Raw genomic sequence first — 19551 nt, forward strand, 5'->3', positions numbered from 1 at the left:
AAAAAGAATTTGGAAATAACATCTGTTTCATACACCTATCCCCCCACTTTTTAAATTCATATAGTGTGTGTAGTTTTGATTGCATTTATTTTTGTAATTGTTTTAGATGTTCCACGATTTTGAATTTAGGACGACTTGAACTGTGACCCTTCGGGTCGGGTTCAGTTACTACTCCCCTCTTTTTGCTAGTGAAAATATTTTGATTTATAATGCAGAGAAAAATCCCAGAGGCTGAGATAATGGACATTCCCTGGCTGAAGGAACTTACCAAAAATAACAATTTGAGCTTGGGGGAGGCATATTCTTCTTTCATTTTTATTTGTGACATCTTTAGCTTTCAGAATCAAGAAAGTTGCCCACCTCGTCCCTCCTCTCTACTGAGGGGAGTGCATGCATGTGGAAAGGGGCGAGCACTCAATGTCCCCATCCTAGTTTGCTTGACTATAACATTTGGGATGGGACACCTCTCTCTCCTGTTGAGGGTTATGTTATTTATGGAGATTAATAATTTTGGAGGAAAAAAAAGTTGCCTTTCTCCAAAGGAACACACATTAAGGAGCAACCATCTAGGTGGTCTCTTTCTATAAACATATTGCAACTAGACAATGTATTTGCTCTTTGCAGCAGGAAAGAGCAATGAGCAAGTTCCTGACTCCGAGTCCCGTTTATCCTCATGTTGTGAAGCATAATCATTTGTCAGCTTAGGTGAAGCCCCTGTGCCCGACCGCAAGCAACGGTGCTGTGAAGTATTGACTGAGTCTGGGTTCCTAATGCAAAATGCAAAATGGGAATTGAAACATACTTGATGGAATTAAAACATTAGTATTGGCTTTCAGCTCTTGGTTCTCTAGCTTCTATAATAAATGCAAGGCATCTTGGAAACAAAAGCCAACAAACCAACAGCAAGCAGCCGGGCTCTTCTGCAAGGTAGAGGAGGCAGAAAACCTTGCTGCAAGATTTGAGAATTGATTTTCCCCGGTGTGGACTCCAGTGACTGTTTAATCTCTTAACTTTGACATACACTTTTCATTTATTTTATTTTTACTATGGATATGTGAAGATACAGTGGCATGCTAGATAAATGAAATAATCCTGATTATCACATTAAAGCCCTATACAGGGAATATTAAGAAAGAAAGTGCCATAAATAATCTAACAGGTATACACTTGCTCTCATATCAGAGTTTATAAGCATGCACATGGGCTGGGGCTTTGGCACAGAAGAGCTTACCATGGCTTGGGATTGGCATCTTACCTCTGCCAAGGACATCCATAAGGGACTTAAAAGATAGGCTTCTATTGTACATGATCTGCACATGGATTCCTGGAATCCTGTGCTTCATCAAAGGAGTTTAAACTTGTGTTTGGGTTACCACCTCGATGCTCACCAAGGGCTAACATGCTAGGGCCAGGAAAGCAAAATGGCACCAAGAGGCTACATTTAGATTCTAGACATAATTCACTCATTTATGCTTATGAGGTTTTTAGCAATCTCAGTGTAAAGCAAAGAAGTCCATGGTAACATTTTCTGCGGCCTCTTCAAATGCTGCTCTGTTTTCTCTTCCCTCCGTCTCAGAACTTGATGTTTCAGACCCTGGTCTGGTTTGGAGTAACTATTCCTCAGTCCCAGTGAGCCCTCAGGCAAGAAGACAAGATGGTGGTAAGGAGACACTTTATCCAACCCCAATCCACCCACTCAACCAATGTTAGCACTAATGGACAGATTCAAGGGGAGCCCACTGCTTGCCTGCTCACCACTTCCCATGGGTCTCAGGCTGGGCCCTAGGAGTATACAAGGGTATACTTATCCCAATATAACCCAAAGATTTCTGGTCCTTTCACATCACAAGTCTGTTGCTTTGGTAGGATTTCCCTCTACGGAGCCCTTAGATTACACTGCTAGATTTTCTTCTTCAAATCAGCAAAATTGGCTCAACCTCAGAGTCCCATTCATTCTAGACCCTGAACTCCAAGTTTCCAGGACTATATCTGGCACCCCAGCTACTCCTCCCAGAGTCCATCCCAAGGGTTACTGTAAGGGGTCGTGGGGAACAACAGTACAAGGAGGCCCTGTGACCTCTAACTGCAGAGTTGTCACCCAGTTCTTGAATTCTAAAGGGCTCAGGATAATTTCTGGGGACTTCCCCGAGGGGTGGGACTGGTGTGGGCTCCCAGGTCGGTGCCTCTGACTGGCACATTCCATTTTGGCTACAGGTTGAGTAGTTTGGCTTTTGGAGGTGGGAGGGGTGGATATCGTCCTGAGGTCTGTAACTTTCCTGAGACTTGGGCCTGACTAGGTGAGGTAAATCTGTGACTCTCCAGACACATTTTGAGTGAATTGGTTTCAGCTTTCACAAAATGCTAATGTTGATATTGTTTACGTCTGGTCGCGTTGTTTTTCACTTTAAAATTACAGCTTTAGTACATTAAGCTAATTTCATAATACTGTATTAACTTAATATTCCATAAATCACACATGTCAGATTGCATTGTTACGGATGCACAGAACCCAAATTTACTACTCAAACTCTGCAAACACATGTATTCATAATTTGCTCCAGTGAGCCCTGTGCCGCCATATAGGGTTAAGGAATTACACATTCCAGTGCTAGGCCGGGATCATGTGGTGCGCTCTCTCTCTCTCTCTCTCTCTCTCTCTCTCTCTCTCTCTCTCTCTCTCTCTCTCTCTCTCTGCAATTGTTCTCCATACAAATTGAAACAATATATTTCCAGCCATTTTCATAGTTGTAATTACTAGCAAAAATCGTAATACTTCGAACATATTTTAAACACCTGCGCTTTTGGTCCAATTCATTTTTTTTAAAGCTGTTTCCATTTGAATGAGGTTGAGAAAGCTCACCCGCGGTAGCAATCGCAGGGTATGTTTTTCCTGGGGAAGATTATAACTTTTGACTTGGAAGGAAGAGGTAAAGAAATTGGCAGAAGGAACTCGGCTTTGCATCCTTTCTCTCTCCCCCTCTCTCTCTTCACCTTGGCAAAAGGGATGTAATTGCAGCTAGATTGCTTTTCCTAGGTTCTTGGGTCCTCTTGCAAGGGTGCGAGGTTCTATGCTGAAGCCTGGCTTGCTAGTTCCGGGGAACAAAGGGATACTGTCCGTGGGGGAAATGGTGGTGGGCTGGGGAGGTGGAGGAGCCTCTGTAGGTTTTTAAGCACACACTGTCTAATCGGGCTCTGACAAGTCCATTGTAAATCAAAGGTCTGGTAAGTGGGGATGCCAGAAATGTTTGATCTCCTTCCAAGCCTTGAAACAACTTGCTTATTTTTTCTGCAGTTTGGCTCCTCACTAAAATAAAACATTGCGAGATGAATGTTCTGACGGGTCATTGTGTGTCAAGCTGTCACTCTGTAATGGTTACATATTTCAGCTGGATTGAGGTGGTGCCGGTTGGGGGAGGTCTGGGAGAAAGAGAGGGAGAGAGGGAGGGTGAGGAAGGAGACAAAGAGTAACAAGATTTCTGCTCTCTCCTTGTGGCTGATCTTCATTTAAACCAAACACTTGTCATGTTCAGGGGAAGTTTTATAAATTTTTAATGATATTGGGTACAACTGGTGCTTTGAAATTTGCTGTACTTTAATTTTTTCTTCGTTAGCAAAGGTTCACTAATGCATTGAAGTGCTAAGAGCGTATCCTAGGGATGCCAGGATAATTGTGTTGTTAATAATATTGTGGCACTAGTAATGTTCTCCTGGTAATCAAGGCATGAGATTTTTTTTTAATATATTCAGTTATTACACTGCATCTCGTACAAATCATGTCAATTACAATTGCCAGCCTGTGACAGTTAAAATAATTGTATACGTTTTCTAGAATTTTCCATTGGCTTGGCTAATCAAGCTAAAAAAAAATCAACACATTATTTGCATTAATTTTGTTTCTAGTCTATTTCCACTCCTAAATCATTTGTCCATCTACTTCAAAAGGCAGAACAGTAAGTATTTTAATAATAAATATACAAACACATTCACACCAACCTAATTTAAGAATACTTCTATAGGTCTAGCAAGATGGAATCATCTGGTAGGAATGTTTTGTGTGACTGGGTTTATGACTTTAACTAGTGTGCATGCATGCTGATACCGAGTTCACATTGTATACACTTGGGATATGTGGATGCTGTGTGTATATATAGTCAAATCTTGTAAGAACGTTCGTTTTAGCATTTTCTATTTCTGTATTCAGTCTGTAGTTCTGTCTAGGTCAGGAAAATTGCATGATTTTGATCTTTCCTTTTTGCCTTCACTGAAATAGCTCAATATTCCTCTGCACCAGGAAATGATGTATGTAATACTTTGTAGAACGGCACTGCAAATTTGCAGCTTAAACACTAGTCTTCCACTTCTGTGAGCTCTACCTCCTGACCGGCACTGAAGCTTTCTTTATTTAGAACTAAAATAGCTAAACACTCAAAAAGTCCTGAACATGTGAAACCGGCTGCACACGGAATCCCCTGCGGTGCCTCAGCAAATTTCCCCAAAGCCTGGGCTCGCTCTCTCCTTCACCCAACAGCCCTCTCTGTCAAGGCCAAGAACAGGGAGGGTTTTTGGTTACAGTGGGGTGTTTAGAATGAGATCTCAGGGTGCCCCGGAGAGAGGGTGGCTCACTGGGAAGCCCTGTCTTGTCTGGCTGCCTTTGGACCTGGGGATAGTGGGTGTGAGATGCCCAGACTCTAAAGAGTGGGTCAGCCTGGCTTGATTTTGCTATAGAAAAGAGGGTTCAGAAAGCAAACAGGGAGCCACAATTTCTCAAAGACCCTCAAACAAGGAACAGCAGCTTTTTTTTCTTTTTTCTTTTTATTATTGGTTGTTCAAAACATTACATAGTTCTTGATATATCATATTTCACACTTTGATTCAAGTGGGTTATGAACTCCCATTTTTACCCCATATACAGATTGCAGAATCACATCAGTTACACTTCCATTGATTTACATATTGCCATATTAGTGTCTGTTGTATTCTGCTGCCTTTCCTATCCTCTACTATCCCCCTCCCCTCCCCTCCCCTCCCCTCCCCTCTTCTCTCTCTACCCCCTCTACTGTAATTCATTTCTCCCCCTTGTATTATTTTTCCCTTTCCCCTCACTTCCTCTTGTATGTAATTTTGTATAACCCTGAGGGTCTCCTTCCATTTCCATGCAATTTCCCTTCTCTCTCCCTTTCCCTCCCACCTCTCATCCCTGTTTAATGTTAATCTTCTTCTCATGCTCTTCGTCCCTACTCTGTTCTTAGTTACTCTCCTTATATCAAAGAAGACATTTGGCGTTTGTTTTTTAGGGATTGGCTAGCTTCACTTAGCATAATCTGCTCTAATGCCATCCATTTCCCTCCAAATTCTATGATTTTGTCATTTTTTAATGCAGAGTAATACTCCATTGTGTATAAATGCCACATTTTTTTTTTATCCATTCGTCTACTGAAGGGCATCTAGGTTGCTTCCACAGTCTTGCTATTGTGAATTGTGCTGCTATGAATATCGATGTAGCAGTGTCCCTGTAGCATGCTCTTTTTAGGTCTTTAGGGAATAGACCGAGAAGGGGAATAGCTGGGTCAAATGGTGGTTCCATTCCCAGCTAGGAACAGCAGCTTTTGCAAAATAACAAGTTGCAGGAGGATCTAAGAAATGACAGGTGGACACGAGAGGATTATTTGAGAAATTATTGGGCAGCCTGGCGATATTATTTAGAGAATAATATGTAAGCTTCCTGATTCCCCAGGCTCTCCTTGCCCCTACTCCAGCCTCTGTGCTCCCCATACCCTTCTAAGCCATGTCTATAGCACCAGGATTTTGCATGAAGATCAGTGACTACAGGTTATGGGGGTCAGGGCCACAAAATATTTTTTTCCTCCTTTTTAATGCAATCATATTCTCTTAAACATGGCTTGAACAAATCATCTCTCAAAAACGTAGAATTTATTTCTCAACTTTGCCTGGAGGTACAGCAGCAAGAACAGATTTTTTTCCCTCTCTCTGGCCCTTTGAGTCCTGACCATACAGAATGGATGGCTTTAGAACTGTACACGGACAGGAAAATCAATGTGTCATACCAGGAGGCTTCAGGGGTTAGGTTCCCATGTCCATGTCAACAAGGCTATTGGTTTTTTTAATGCTCCAAAGTTATCACTTCCCGGCTGCTAGATTCACCACTGTGACTTGTGTGGTCAAACCTTAACAAAAGAATTTCCTTCTGCCCACTGCTCGGGAGCATGGAATTTAATTATTACTCAGAGAGAATTTTTCCAAGTATGACAATCTAAAACAAACAGACAAGCCCCCATCGGTAGCCATTCCTGGCTGGCATGTGGGAGAGGGGATGGGGGATTTTGTGGGGGGCCAGACCACCATGTTTTGTAGCAGGGCTTTGGCTCTGAGGCAGGATGTGGAGCTTCCTGGTGGGTCTCTGCTACTTCTGGGTCCTTTGGGGAATGCAGCTTACTGTTAAAGAGATCAACCTGGCCTTTTCCGTTGGAGCTGGAGTTGGGGGTATGGGGAAGTGGGGGACTGTGGGCAATATCTCTCCTACTTTAACTGCTCTGTTTTAGGAGACTCCAATTTGTCAGTAGATTTATCTGTCATCAGGTGAATACCATATAAAATGCAAATAAGACTCATCACTATTAGATTTTAAACCGAGTATCCAAGAATGAGGGCTTGGCTAAATCTGTCAATGTAATCAGTCCATTTGGCTGACCCAGTTGTGTGTGTGGGGGGGTGTCCCGCACCCCAGCAGCAGCGGCAAATGTAGACCTTTATTTCCTGGGATTTGCCCAGCTTGTATCTGCATTGGATCCAGACCCCTCCCAGACAGATACCCGGCCAGGCCCACCCTGTGCCCTCCTAAAAATGGCCCTTTGATCTGGGTTTGGTCTTTGCTGCCCCCTCCCCCACCTGCTTTTCCCTGGGCTGTCCTGTCGGCGGTGACACAGTGCTAACGCCACAGCGCTGGAGGCCACAGTGAGCATTGCTCACTCGCAGCAGGCGGATGAAAAGGCAGTGCAGATGTAATTTGTTTTCAATGGCTGTTTCAAAAGAATAATTGTGGTGACATTGCGGGATCAATATTATAGATTTTTGTTTTCAAGTACACTGTATGTGTGGTGCTAAGGGGAGGCAGGAAATACAACACTGCAGCCTGAATACAATAAAAATGGATTGAGGTCTGTGGGTATTTGTCGGCTGCTAGCCATCACAGGTTTGGAACATCATTGGTGGGATTACGGAGTTTGTCCTTTGGGTTGGTATTTCATGGGGAAATGTGTGCACATTTCCTGTAGTTTTTTCCCTTTGCTTCTTTGGGGACCTGTTTCTTAAATCTCGTGTAAAGGAACTGAAGATGAGGTTCCACAGCCAGAACCTTGGCTTCGCTTGCTAACAAGTGGAGGTGGCTGTGGGTGGCATGCCCTGCGCTCTGGGGAGGGAGAGTGAAGATCTAAGGAAGGGGCTGAATGTTTTCACCAGAAACCAATAGCACCTAATCCAGATAGGACTGGTCTCCCCATAAGTGTTGGTGCATTTTGGTGAATAGAGACATCTGTGATCATGGGAGCAATTTCCCTGGGCTCTCCTGAGAATGAATGCCTTAGGCTGCAGCCTGGTCCTTGACTGGGACAGCATGCTCCTTAGAGAAGTCTCTGCTTAGAAACCTTGTCTGAGCATAAAGGCTGTTACTTTAAAATCCTGCGAACATCGGGTGAGGCGATGAAGACCTCTCCATTTAAGGTGGGTTTCCCGACTCTGGGTAACTAGACAAAAATGTAGATCCCAGGGTGAAAATTATATGAACAAAGAATTAGTAATAAAGCTGAATAAATGTAATGAGATGTGAAAGAGAGCATGGTGCACGCTTCCCCTCCCTGTCTTTTGTAATTAGCCCTTGAAAGAAATGGAAATCCTAGCAAAATACCTTTCTAGTCGCTGGCTTTGCATTGTAAATGGAAATGATTTGTTTTGGGGGTAAGAGCATCACTAGGTAGAAAGCAGGATTAAAAGGATGGCTAGACTGTGGGTACTGGAGTACCTGGCCCACCCGATTCATTTGACAGACAGATGGGAAACTGAAGAACAATCATTCCTAGGGCTCTGTCTGGCCTCCCGGTGAGTTTGAAGAGACTCTGTATTTGGCTTTCAGCCCAAAGCTTCCCAGAGCCCAGAATGGGCTCTGGTTTGGGTGTAGGGTTTGGCTTTCTATATCCTTGCGGTCTGTGTCCTTGGAGTCAACCATCTGTGGATAGAAAATATTTAGGAAAAATTGCATCCATATTGAACATGTACAGACCATTTTTTTTGTTGTCAACCATAATGACTATTTATATAACATTTTTATGGTATTAAGAATTATAAACCATCTAGAGATGATTTAGTGCATAGAAGAGATGTGTATAGGTTATATGCAAATTCTAGGCCATTTTACACAAGGGACTTGAGAATCCTTGGAGTCTGGTATCTACAGGTACCCTCTAACCGATGGATACTGAGTCAATTGTATTTTGTTTGGAAATCACAATGTCTTTTTTGTTTGGTTGGTTTCTTTTTCTTTCTAATTGAGGACAAATATAAAATGGGTAGAGTTCCACAGCAACCCGGTTCTACACCCTTTTGACAAATTGGAACACCCAGCAATGCTGGAGGCATGTCCCGAGTGCGGCATTGACCTGGAGGGCAATCCCTTGCACTTGAGCTTATAGGCTCTGTCTTCAGCACACTGCAGCCACCAACTGACCGTTTCCTGTCCTGAGACCTACCAGATACTTTTTTGTTAATTTAGCAGTGTACTGAATGCCAGGGGTCCATTTCCCTTAGAGTTAAGCTTTCCTTAGTCCTACTGTGTGCAGAATCCAATCAGTGAGTATGAACCGATCATCACTTTGTGCCCTTGAACACCCTGTGTTCTCAGCGTGTGATACAAACTGTCTGGAAAAAAATAAAAACCGAAGCAGCTACACATTTGAACATAGCCAGGTGTTCCTGTTCGCACTTCCTGAGGATTTAATTCAATAAATGCTAACCAAGCTCCTTACTTGGGATTCAGATGAGAGCGAACATCCTCTTGAAGAACTCAGTCTAAGGAGTAAACACAGATTAATTACCCAAGATTAGGTATTCCTTGCTGAGTTCCCCTAGATACGAGACCTGGTGACTACATTTTAAGTCATGGGACAAGAAAAATATCACAGAAGACAGCAGTAATGAGAAGTATGGATCTAGTTAGAGAAGTTATCATCTTATTCACTAATTTAGCAGATATGTATTGTCAGCTTGGTGTTAGGCATCGTCCTGGGTGGTGGAGCTATAATTATGAGCAAAATAGACATCAATCAAATGGTGACACAAATATATCATCCAAGCTAATAAGGGTTATGAAGGAAGGGTACAGTGTTATAAGCAGATATAACAGGACTCTGATAGAATCTGGGGGAGCTCCAAGACTTCTATGAAGAGGACATTTAGTTTGAAGGTTGAAGGATGAATAGAAAATGCCAGAACTTTCTATGCAGAGAAATCAGAACATGCAAAAGCTCTGGGGCAGGAGGAAGGAACTCAAGAAATGTCAAGGCAGCTGGAATAGAGTGTGCAAAATGGAGGATCATGTGAAGAGGAGGTGCAGAGATGAATTAATTGGTGGGTTCCAGACCAAATAGGTCCTCATCATTCAGGTTAAGAGCTTTGTGATCTTTGTCCTCAGAGGAAGAGGAACTGAGAAGAGTTGTGGCATGTGTGTGTGCTCACACCCTGACAAACAGATCCGTGTTTGTTTGTTTGTTTTTTTAAGGCAAGCATTTACCCTAAGTCAAGTTTTCCAATAATCAGATTCTGAAACTCAGGATGTGTATGTAGGATATTCGTTGGGGAATGCTCTTAGGAACATCTCCTGTGAAGAGTAAGGAAAGCAAGATGGAGCAGAAGGAGACGTTGCACTGTGATGAAGTTGCAGCAGATACCCCAGGAAATGTCACAGAGCATGCTGAACAGGAAAGGCTCTGCAAAAAGTCCCGCATTGAGGGAAGACATTTGAGTTTGGGGCTTCATATTGCTGCTTCCTACTGCATCATCCAATCTGGATGTGGGCTGCCTCTAGGGAGGAAGCCTGATCTTGGATAAGCCTTCTTTCTTCAACTAAGAACAACTTCCAATGAAGCATTCAGCTGACAGCTGTCAGCCACCCATAGTTTGAGAAGTTGGAATGAGTAGCACATGCAGTCAACCACTCATTGTTTCACTAATAATTTTTGTGCATGACTCTTCCAGGAGCCTGTTTGGTTTCTTTTCCAGGGGAGACTACTGGGAGGAGCATTAGTGGACAAACTTCAATCCTCACCCCTGCACCTGATCTCTGGGCCATCTCTGTCCTTCATCATCCACATCTTTTGTTACCCACAATTCTCCTCATCGTTGGCCAACACTTCAATTGATCTAGGTTGCCCACTTGGTTCAGTGACCAGGCCCTCAGCTCTTAAAGTTCTGGTCCTTTGGTCACCATGTCCTCCAGTCATGACTGCTGTAGTCATTCATTTATTTTCAAGATAGGACACTGGTAACAAGGGATGCCTTAGGGACCAGCAGGCTGCCTCCATTATGTAATAAGAGCTCCATGTCCTCCCTTCTTTCTTGCTAGACTCTTAGCATAAGAACCCCAAGTGAACAGGTTTTAGTTGTAGATAAAAATGTAATGGGACTCTCTTGCCAAGTTCCCTGGTGGAACAGTTCCTATTCTGGGAATTAGGACCTTTAGATTCACAAAGACTGGAGCCACAGGGATAGGAAATACAAATGCTTCATAGATCACTGGGAAGGATGGTAAGTGGGGCCTCTTCTCCTACCTTTTACTTCCTGAATCCATGAAATCAGGAAATCCTACTCCTTGGGGATACAGAATCATATAATTTTAATTGCTTCAGAGGGTGTTCTGAGTCCTGGAGAAGGATGTCCTATCGTTTCAGGGTATCATCTCCAGTTTGGTGCCTGAGCCGAATCTCAAGGGGTCTTTCAATTGCTCTATCAAGCTGACAGCTTCCTTTGTGGTGTGGGAGGTGATAGGACCAGTGGATTTTGTGGTCATATTCCCGTGGTCATACACAGGAAACGTGGTTCAGTACAACATTATGTGATGTCTAGTTTTAGTGGAAATCCTTGGTGAGCAGTGCTAGCTAGCTAAATCCCTGTGGGCAGGAAAGGTAAACCCATATTCAGAGTATGTGTCATTTCCAGTCAAGTTGGATCACTCCCTTTACCGATGTGGAAGGGGTCTAATGTAATCAAGTTGCCCCCACATGGATGGTTAGCTTTCTTGAGGAATGAAGCCAAGCTGGGTCAACAAAGACACAGCATTGGTCTTGGTTGCTGGCGGGTTGGATGTTTGACGGTGGTCAGTCTCAGAGAATAGGAGTCCATGACATTGGATGCATGCATAAGATTTGTGCTATCATGTCTCTGCTCCATTCATTAGGCCACTGTTCTGGCATCATGACAGAGTCTAGCTCATACCAACGGCCATTTTTTTTTCCTACTTGATATTTTTAGGGCTCCCTCCAAGGTCAATGCACCCTAAAATGGGAATTAGCCTGCAATATCATGATCATCCTAGTTTTGGCCCTCTCCTAGATCCATCCAAAAATCTTCTTTCCTAGACCTCTTTGTCTGTGGTCTCCTAAATGTTCTCCTTCCAGAACTCTTGATCAACCTAGCTGTGCCGTTTGCTACTGCCTCTGGTTCTATAAATATTCTTTATGTCAGGCTGCTTCTTTTTCTGCACAAAATGAATTCAGCTTCACCACCTGAAGCTTAGGCTATTGGTTAGAATTTTTCCCTCACTGCAGCCTTTCAAGGTCAGGACTATGTGGGGTTATGATGGAGTATTGTTATATTTGCAATTTATATGTACATTCTGAGCTAAGACCCAAGCTTAGCCTTTCCCCCACAACCTTTCGCATCAGGTTGTCATAAGGGTCTCTATGGTTTCATCGTTGTTGTCTAAGGACTCAGGGGCTGATTCAACAGCAGGAGACATGGAAGTCTGGCTTACCAGCTCATACGTCTTACTTGTGCCTCGTGGCCCCAATCCTAGATTAAATCCTTTCATCTTACGATTTCTGGATAACTTATTGATCTACCTGACTTCATGGTTTGATGGCTGTGACAAAACCCAGTTCATGATAGATATCTCTGACCACATGGTAATCTAACATCCAGTGGGCAGGCAATTTGTCTATACCACAGCCCATGAATACACCAGGGGCTGTTCTTTTTGTTTATTCCTCTATGGTATTTATTTCCTTACTGCATAAGTAGACTGCCACCCCTCCATGTGGTCTTTGTGTCTGCTGGGTCATGAGGGATGGCCTGGATTCTGGTCTCGTTGCAGAATCTGTTCCTGATCAGTGTCCCTTTCAAGGCTGGAAGACATTCTTGTCACTCAGTAAATGAATTGGAGCAATATTCTGAAATGAGGAATAGCTGCCTTCAGAACCCGTGGGGGCCTAGCTGACCCAGTGTTTTTATTTTATTTGTCAGAAATGTGAGATGCCATAATTTGGCCTTTCTTTTGGGTGGGATGCCTTGGCATGTCTTTGACAATTGGACCCTTGAAAACATCGATGTGGTGGGTGTCTGGGTCTTCTTAGGGTTTCTCTCCCACTCGTTGGAATGCAGGCATCTTATACCAAGGTTGACCACCATCATCCTTCAGGATCTGTCTCATTTTTGTAGGGATCAGATGGGTGAATTCAATAGGATATGACTGGAGCCACCGCCTTCCCATTTCTATACATATTGACCATTCCAATGGGTATGGAAGCAATTTCCAGGACTTCCACTTGGGATTCAGTACTATGAGATTTCTGACCCAAAGGCCCAAGGAACCCAAGTTCCAAGTCTGGCCATTTGAATGACATATTTTGGGGACTTGGAAATCACCACCAACTGGACATCTTCTGAGCTGGATCTGGGGCAAGATCCTATTTCTTTTTTCTTTTCTTTTTTTTCCTTGCCTGTGTGTGTGTGTTCCCTCAGGACATGTTTTCTAGGAAGCAGAGGAGGGTGAGTCCTGGGCAGAAATCATCCTCTTTGTGTCCCAGTCTGAAGAAGCTGCAGAGGATTCCATGTAGTAACCTGAGGTTCCGCATTGTGTGGAATGTGCAGACAGTAGTAAATAGTATTTACATATAAACTTATAGGGAGTTACAAGTTGGGAAAGCGATTGTGGCAATAGAAAGTCAACCTGTTTAAATATTTGCTGTGGTTCTAAAAGGGGCAGGTAGGACCTCTTGGGTGGGAGTTGGGATATAAATAAATTTCCCCTGCAAGTACGGCCTAGAAATTGGCTGATCTTGATAGTATTGCCTTCCTCAAAAATCTGAATTTGGCATTATTCCCTTGTCTTGATGTAAGAACTATCAAAAGAACAGTTCCTTGCAGAGAAACTAATGAGCTTTTCCTTCTAAGCCTATTTCTCCAGCTTCGTTCCCACCTTGGATATGATGACTCTACCTTTGAGGTCTTTACACAGGTGACTGTGTGGGCTCTGAACTCAGACAGGTCACCCAAACCTCACCAATATGTACAGGAGGAAAGTGTAAAGCCCTACTAACTTCTGGTTCTACAAGTTAATTTGTGTGTACTACAAAATGCTTTTTAGGATTTAAGTTTACTAAATATTGAACTTTCTTGGGTCAAAGTGCCCTTTCTAAAACTTGACATATTATGCCCTGGTATTCTCAGTTACTTTGCTCAGCATAGGTTAAGCATACCCCAGCACTGAAATTCAATTATAAGATTCATAAAAGTGGAATAATATTGGGATTCAGAGTTGTGTGATCAATAGTTTTTCTTTGTTTTGGGCGAGAAATCGTGAGACCATGTATTAGTTTTCCATTGCTGCTGTAACAAATATCACAACTCAATAGCTTCAACGACACAAATTTATTAACTTACAATTCTGTCAATCCAGATTCCCACACAGTTCCCACTGGGCTCAAGTCCAGGTGTGGGCAGGACTGTGTTCCATTTGGAGTTCCTAGGAGAGAATTCATTTCCTGGCTGTTCCAGGTTCTAGAGACTGCCCTCATGCTTTGGCTCCTGGGCTCTATTCCTCCATCTTCAAACCCAACATCATTGTGTATCTGTTCTTTTGTCTTCACTTCTTCTTTTTGTTTGAAGCCAGGGGAAGTTCTCCTGTTTAAGGAATCCACATGATTAATTTGGGCCTACCTGGATGATCCAAGATAATCTTTCCATATCAAGCCTTCATACCCTTAATCACATTTGCAAAGTCTCTTTTGCTATGTAAGCTAACATATTTATGAGTTCAGGCTTAAGGTGTGGACCTTTTTGAAGGTCATTCTACTGCCTGCCACAGATCTTAACATATCAAAGTCATAAGGAATCTTAGATTCTGAACTCTGAGCTCCCACTCATTTTGCAATCTCTTCTGAGTCGTTCCTAACAGATTCAAGCCTCAGATGGAACACCTGGTCATAGTGAGTTTACTGCTTCTCTGAGCTGTTTGCTCTGAGGAAGTTCTGTTATCCATTCCCTACAACATCTCTGTAGATTGTTTTTCTCATGAGGTTTGGATCAGAAGTTTTATGGAATGAACACAGCTCCAGACTGCTTCAATAGGACTTTTGATTGGCTCTACAAGGCCATGTCCCAAATATTGCTGTGTTTGCCAGTAGGTTCTGAGTTTGAATTAGCATTTTCCTCACCAGACACAGGATGCAGGAGGTATCTTTCTGGTGATAAGCAGATACAAGTTGGTTTAGCCGATAGCTGGGAAAATGCAGTGTACTATTCACATGGTCTATCCGTCCGTTAATTCATTTATTGACAAAAATGGTCAGCCTTCTATATCGTCAGATTCCACGTGCATTGATTCAACCATTTGCAAATTGAAAATACTTCAAATAAAAAAAAAATTGCACCTGTTCTGAAAATGAAAACTTTCCCCCTTCTCATTATCCCCTAAAGATATAGTATAAAAACTGTTTACATTATATTTACATTTTATTTAATATGACAAATAGTCTAGAGGTGATTTTAAGTAGGATGTGCATAGGTTGTATGAAAATATGCTACCATTTTGTATAAGGGACTTGAACATCCCAAGATTTTGGTGTCCTTGGGGAGTCCTTATCCAGTCCCACATGGATATTGAGGGGCAACTATATTTATTAAATCACTGCTAAGGGCTTGGCATTGAGAGTCGACAATGGACAAGGCAAAGTCCTTTTCCTCATAGAGTGTCTATTTAAATGCTGGTGGTTGGGTGAGAATTAATAGACAGATAAATCCATATTGTAACAGCTCAGAGAAATGGGCACCAAGAAGAAAAATAAAGCAGAATAAGGGGGAATGGCCGAGAATGATGGGGCTGTTGTATATGAGATGGTCAGGAAGCCGTCTCTGGGGAGGGTGGAATTGAACCAAGCAGGGGGAGGCTGGCATCAGTGTGATGCCATCTAGGATCAGAGAAGAGTGGCATAAAATCCCGAGACACAAAGCAAGGCATGTTTCCATCCCTTATTTCCTCAAATGCTCTTCCTCTCCTGACCCCCTCACCAGTTGGATCTCCTTCGAGCTCAGGGCTTTGGCATCCCCCATCGTACTTCAAGAGGAGGTTTCAAGAGAACATACTCAAGGCATTACTATCCGTGGTTTCAAAATAGACTCACGACAAAGAGCTTTGAGTTATGTTAGTCAGGAGTTTGGAATAATGGCCCTGAAGAGCTCGGAGGAGGCAAATAGTAGATATGGGAGGAGGGAAAAGGCAGGCAACTCCCAGGGTCCTGGATGAACATTCCATGGGATGTTTGAAAGAGAAGGGAGGGGATGAACTGGGTTGGGGTCTTGTTATAGTTTGGATCTTCAACGCCCCACAAAGGTCCATGTGTTAAAGACTTGATCCGCCAGGGTGAGAGGTGGTAGAACATTTAGAAGTTGGGGCCTCATGGGAGATCTCTGGGTCACTGGGGGTGTGCCCTTGAAGAGACTATGGGACGAAGATCTGGTCCTCTTCCTCTTTGCTTCCTGTTCATTGGATAGAATGGTTTGGTCCATCCTACTCTCCCTGCCATTCCATCCGGCACCCTTACCAGAAGCCCAAAACAATGGGGCCAATTGATCATGGATTGGAGCTTCCAAAGCCAGAGCTAAATAAACCTTCTTATAAAATAAGATAATTATCTTAGCTATGTTGCTATAGTAACCTGAAGCTGACTAACACAGACATGCCCCTTAATGTCCGGTACAATGGCGGATAATGCTGAGGGTAGACGGTTCTTGTTGACAGTTTTAGCCAGTATGTTTTGTAGGAAGGACTGGGGTCCTATCTCTTCCTTTCCCCAAATCCATGATCCCAGATTCCAGTGTGTATTATCTCTCCCTTCATTTCTGCCCTGAACATCTGTAGGGAGTTTTGTTCTCATCTCTGGGTTCCCACAAATCCCAAGTGCCCTAATAGAAACATCGAGGGTGATTTGAGCCAATAAGATCTGGCAAACAGAGTGGATAGATTGGTCTCATTAGTTATCTTATCACCTAGAAAATGCTTCTGAGATATTGGCTTTGGGCTGGTTAACTTCAAACATGAAGGAGCTCACTGGATAGGAAACACCCGGATGTTTTCGATTTGTTGTTTTTTTCCCCCTGACTAGCCCACGAACCTCTAGCCACTGGGGCTCAGGCCTCAGGACACATTTCCTTGTTTGCTCTTTTAGGCCAGCTTCTCCTTTGGCCTGAGAATAGCTTGGCCTACAGGAGGCTGAATACTTTGAGTGCTTGTGTATTCGCCTAACAGTCAGACTCCACTTCACAGGGAAGTTTGTAATATAACTGGGAAAGAGGGTTGCAGCCCTGACTAATCAGGATCCGATCCCAGCATAGCTGTCAAAACAGCTGGAACACTGCAACCCCTGCTCAATGAGGGATTGGGCAAATATCTTGATGCAGAAAAATTTCATGTTACCCTGATAGAAATTATACTTTTATAGTTAGTTTTACATGCAAACATTACTCTTGGAGCGCTGTCATATTTTATGAAAACTTTTATTAACATTTCAAAATGACCTTCCCCTCATGGTGGGACTATCAGTCCCAGGAGCCATAACCTATTTAAAATATTTTTATCTTTACAAACACAATAAAGTAAGCTGTCTTCGACATAGATTTGTAGATCTCATTAGAGACACTTTTTAAGAAGGTAGTACATCTCTGGGGAAGATAATGACAGGTTGTAATCTTTGCGTGTAAAGTTTTTAAACATGAACTCTTTGTACAAATGAATCATCTCATCTTTGGGGTATTATTGTCACCAGTTCTGTTTCGTAATTGTCCTGGTATTCAGTGGGGATGGTTAGGGCTTCGGTTGCCAGGAACAGGTCAAGACACTTTGGATGGGATGGAGCTGGTGGATGGAGCAGCAGGTAGTTCCAACGTGGCTCCACCATCAGAGGTGAGGTGAGGTGAGGGTCTGAGGCCCACAGGGGTGCTCACCTGGTGACCAGAGGCAAAATGATACCTTTCCTTTGATTAAAGCCTACCCTGTCTGTTAGGTTGCAAATGGTTTATACCTAGAGAGTGACCAGCTGAGTTGGCAGTCCAGGGGGTTTTCAGCAATGCTGCCTCCAGCACAGTATTTGAGAGCCTTCCCTAATTAAATGTCCTTTTTTGCAGCGAGATAATGGCAGTTTGCATATTGCTAAATCAGGCCTGTTTTCTGAGGAATGGTTGCATAAAAAGGGCACTTCTAATTTGTCAGAAGAAACACAGGCCATCTCTCCAGGAGTCTGCTTAAGAGGACATCCCTCCTCCAGGAGCTCCGCCTGGGGTCAGTGTGCTGTGAGGCTCATTCACATCCCCTGTTGCTTCCACCTCCTGGGGATGCTCTGATTTATTAGGATTAAACAAGTCACATCCTCCTCCTGAATCAATCCACAGGGTGAATATTCCTTCTGTCCCTTTACTCTCTTGCCCCTTTCCTCCAGAGCCAAGACAAGAGAAGGGTCACTTTACAAATGAAACATCACTCTGTTGGGGCAGGTGATATTGGCTTATGGGCACAGCTGGTCCTCAAGAAGAGCCAGGGCACTGGACAGGCAGGCTCTCTGAGTGTCCGTTCTTCTGGTTTTCTAATTGCAAGATGGTAATGAGACCACAGAGCTCTGCGTACTGGAGAAATGAAGGCCAAACCATGGATACTTGAATCCAGTCATTTTCACCAGTGCCTGAGTGGGCGACAAAGCCCAGTGAGTCACAGCGCTGAGTGTCCCCAAATGTTCACCTTGTAAACCATTTTAATTGCATTTCTGTTTTGGCTTCCCTCTTCGATGAAGCTCAATTTAATGAAGCAGGGCTCTGGCTTGGCAGAATGTTGAAGCTTTTTGTTGGGCATGGGTTTATTTTAGTAATTTATTTGGTTGGTCTGATTCCTATTTTGGGTCTACTCTATCATCTCACCTACTCATAGTTGGCCTTCGTCCCCGAGGTCCCCAATATCTCCTCTAACAAGAGAGCAAAAGGTTTCACGGCATGGACCCCAGGTCTGATTACACAGGTGCAACCCCATTCTGTCCCTCAGCAACTTGGTGACTTGGCCAAATCCTGTGGGATGATAGTGGGACCCACCTCATAGGGTCACCATGAGGATTATTCAGTGAACACACATGCGAGGAGCAGTACTGGTAAACCCATAGAAAACAGGAGCTCTGTTGCTCTTAGGGTCTGCTTGAACTCTCTCTAACTCCACTGGATTTTTTTTTTTTTTTTTGTCCTCATGGTCCTCTTGTATGTCTCCTTTTGCTGAGACCCAAGGAGTTTTGTCAACCATGCAGGCTGTTTCATGCAGCCCCTATGTATGCAAGACCCCCGTCACAGAAGCATGTTACAGGAGGACCAAGGAGGTGGGAGGTAGGGTCTGTGAAGTCCTAACCTCCCCGCAGTATGAGCCATACCTTGTCTCATCCAGCCTGCTTTTAAAATAAGCCCCATCTGGATGAAGGATGAGTCTGGAGTTCTGCCCTGGGGGATTGGGAGCTGTTGGCCTTTGTCTAGGATTTGGCTGCCTCTGATTCAGGGCTTGATGTGTGTGTGTGGGGGGGTGGGTGGCGGGCAGCACTGAATTCTAAGAGGATACCCATTGGGCAGCATCTGATGTAGTGTCAGACTCATTTCTGTCTTGCTCCATCCATTTGATGTTCTTACTCTCTTCTTGGGTCTGCCCCATGCAATTGACTTTCAGTTCAGCAAGCACGGAACACTGGGCTTATCTCACCCTGAATGCATTCTGAAGGGCCATCGTGTATGCAAAGACTGAGGGGGCACGATGCTTTCTTCCACTTTTCCTGGGTGGAAACTGGCCAAGAACATGGATGCGTTCATTTAGTATCTCTTCCCCTGACCTTATTCATTCTGGGAAAGTAATGAATTTGGCTGAAGCTTCAGTCTTGTTAGGGAAGATTCGTCCAGTTACAGAACAAGGATGTGAGTCCCAATTCCTAGGTTAGTTTTATTAGGATGAATATTAGAAAATAATTTATTTAAATT

The 19551-nt window shown here is 43.5% G+C and overlaps 1 protein-coding gene across 14 annotated transcripts in view; it reads left to right on the forward strand.

The window, feature by feature from the left end:
• The window catches only part of LOC308637471 (uncharacterized protein), a 160780-nt gene that overhangs the window by 87516 nt on the left and 53713 nt on the right, over window positions 1-19551 (forward strand). The window lies entirely within an intron of this gene.

Source organism: Spermophilus citellus (assembly GCF_964194105.1).
Source record: "Spermophilus citellus genome assembly, chromosome: 18".
Taxonomy (NCBI): domain Eukaryota; kingdom Metazoa; phylum Chordata; class Mammalia; order Rodentia; family Sciuridae; genus Spermophilus; species Spermophilus citellus.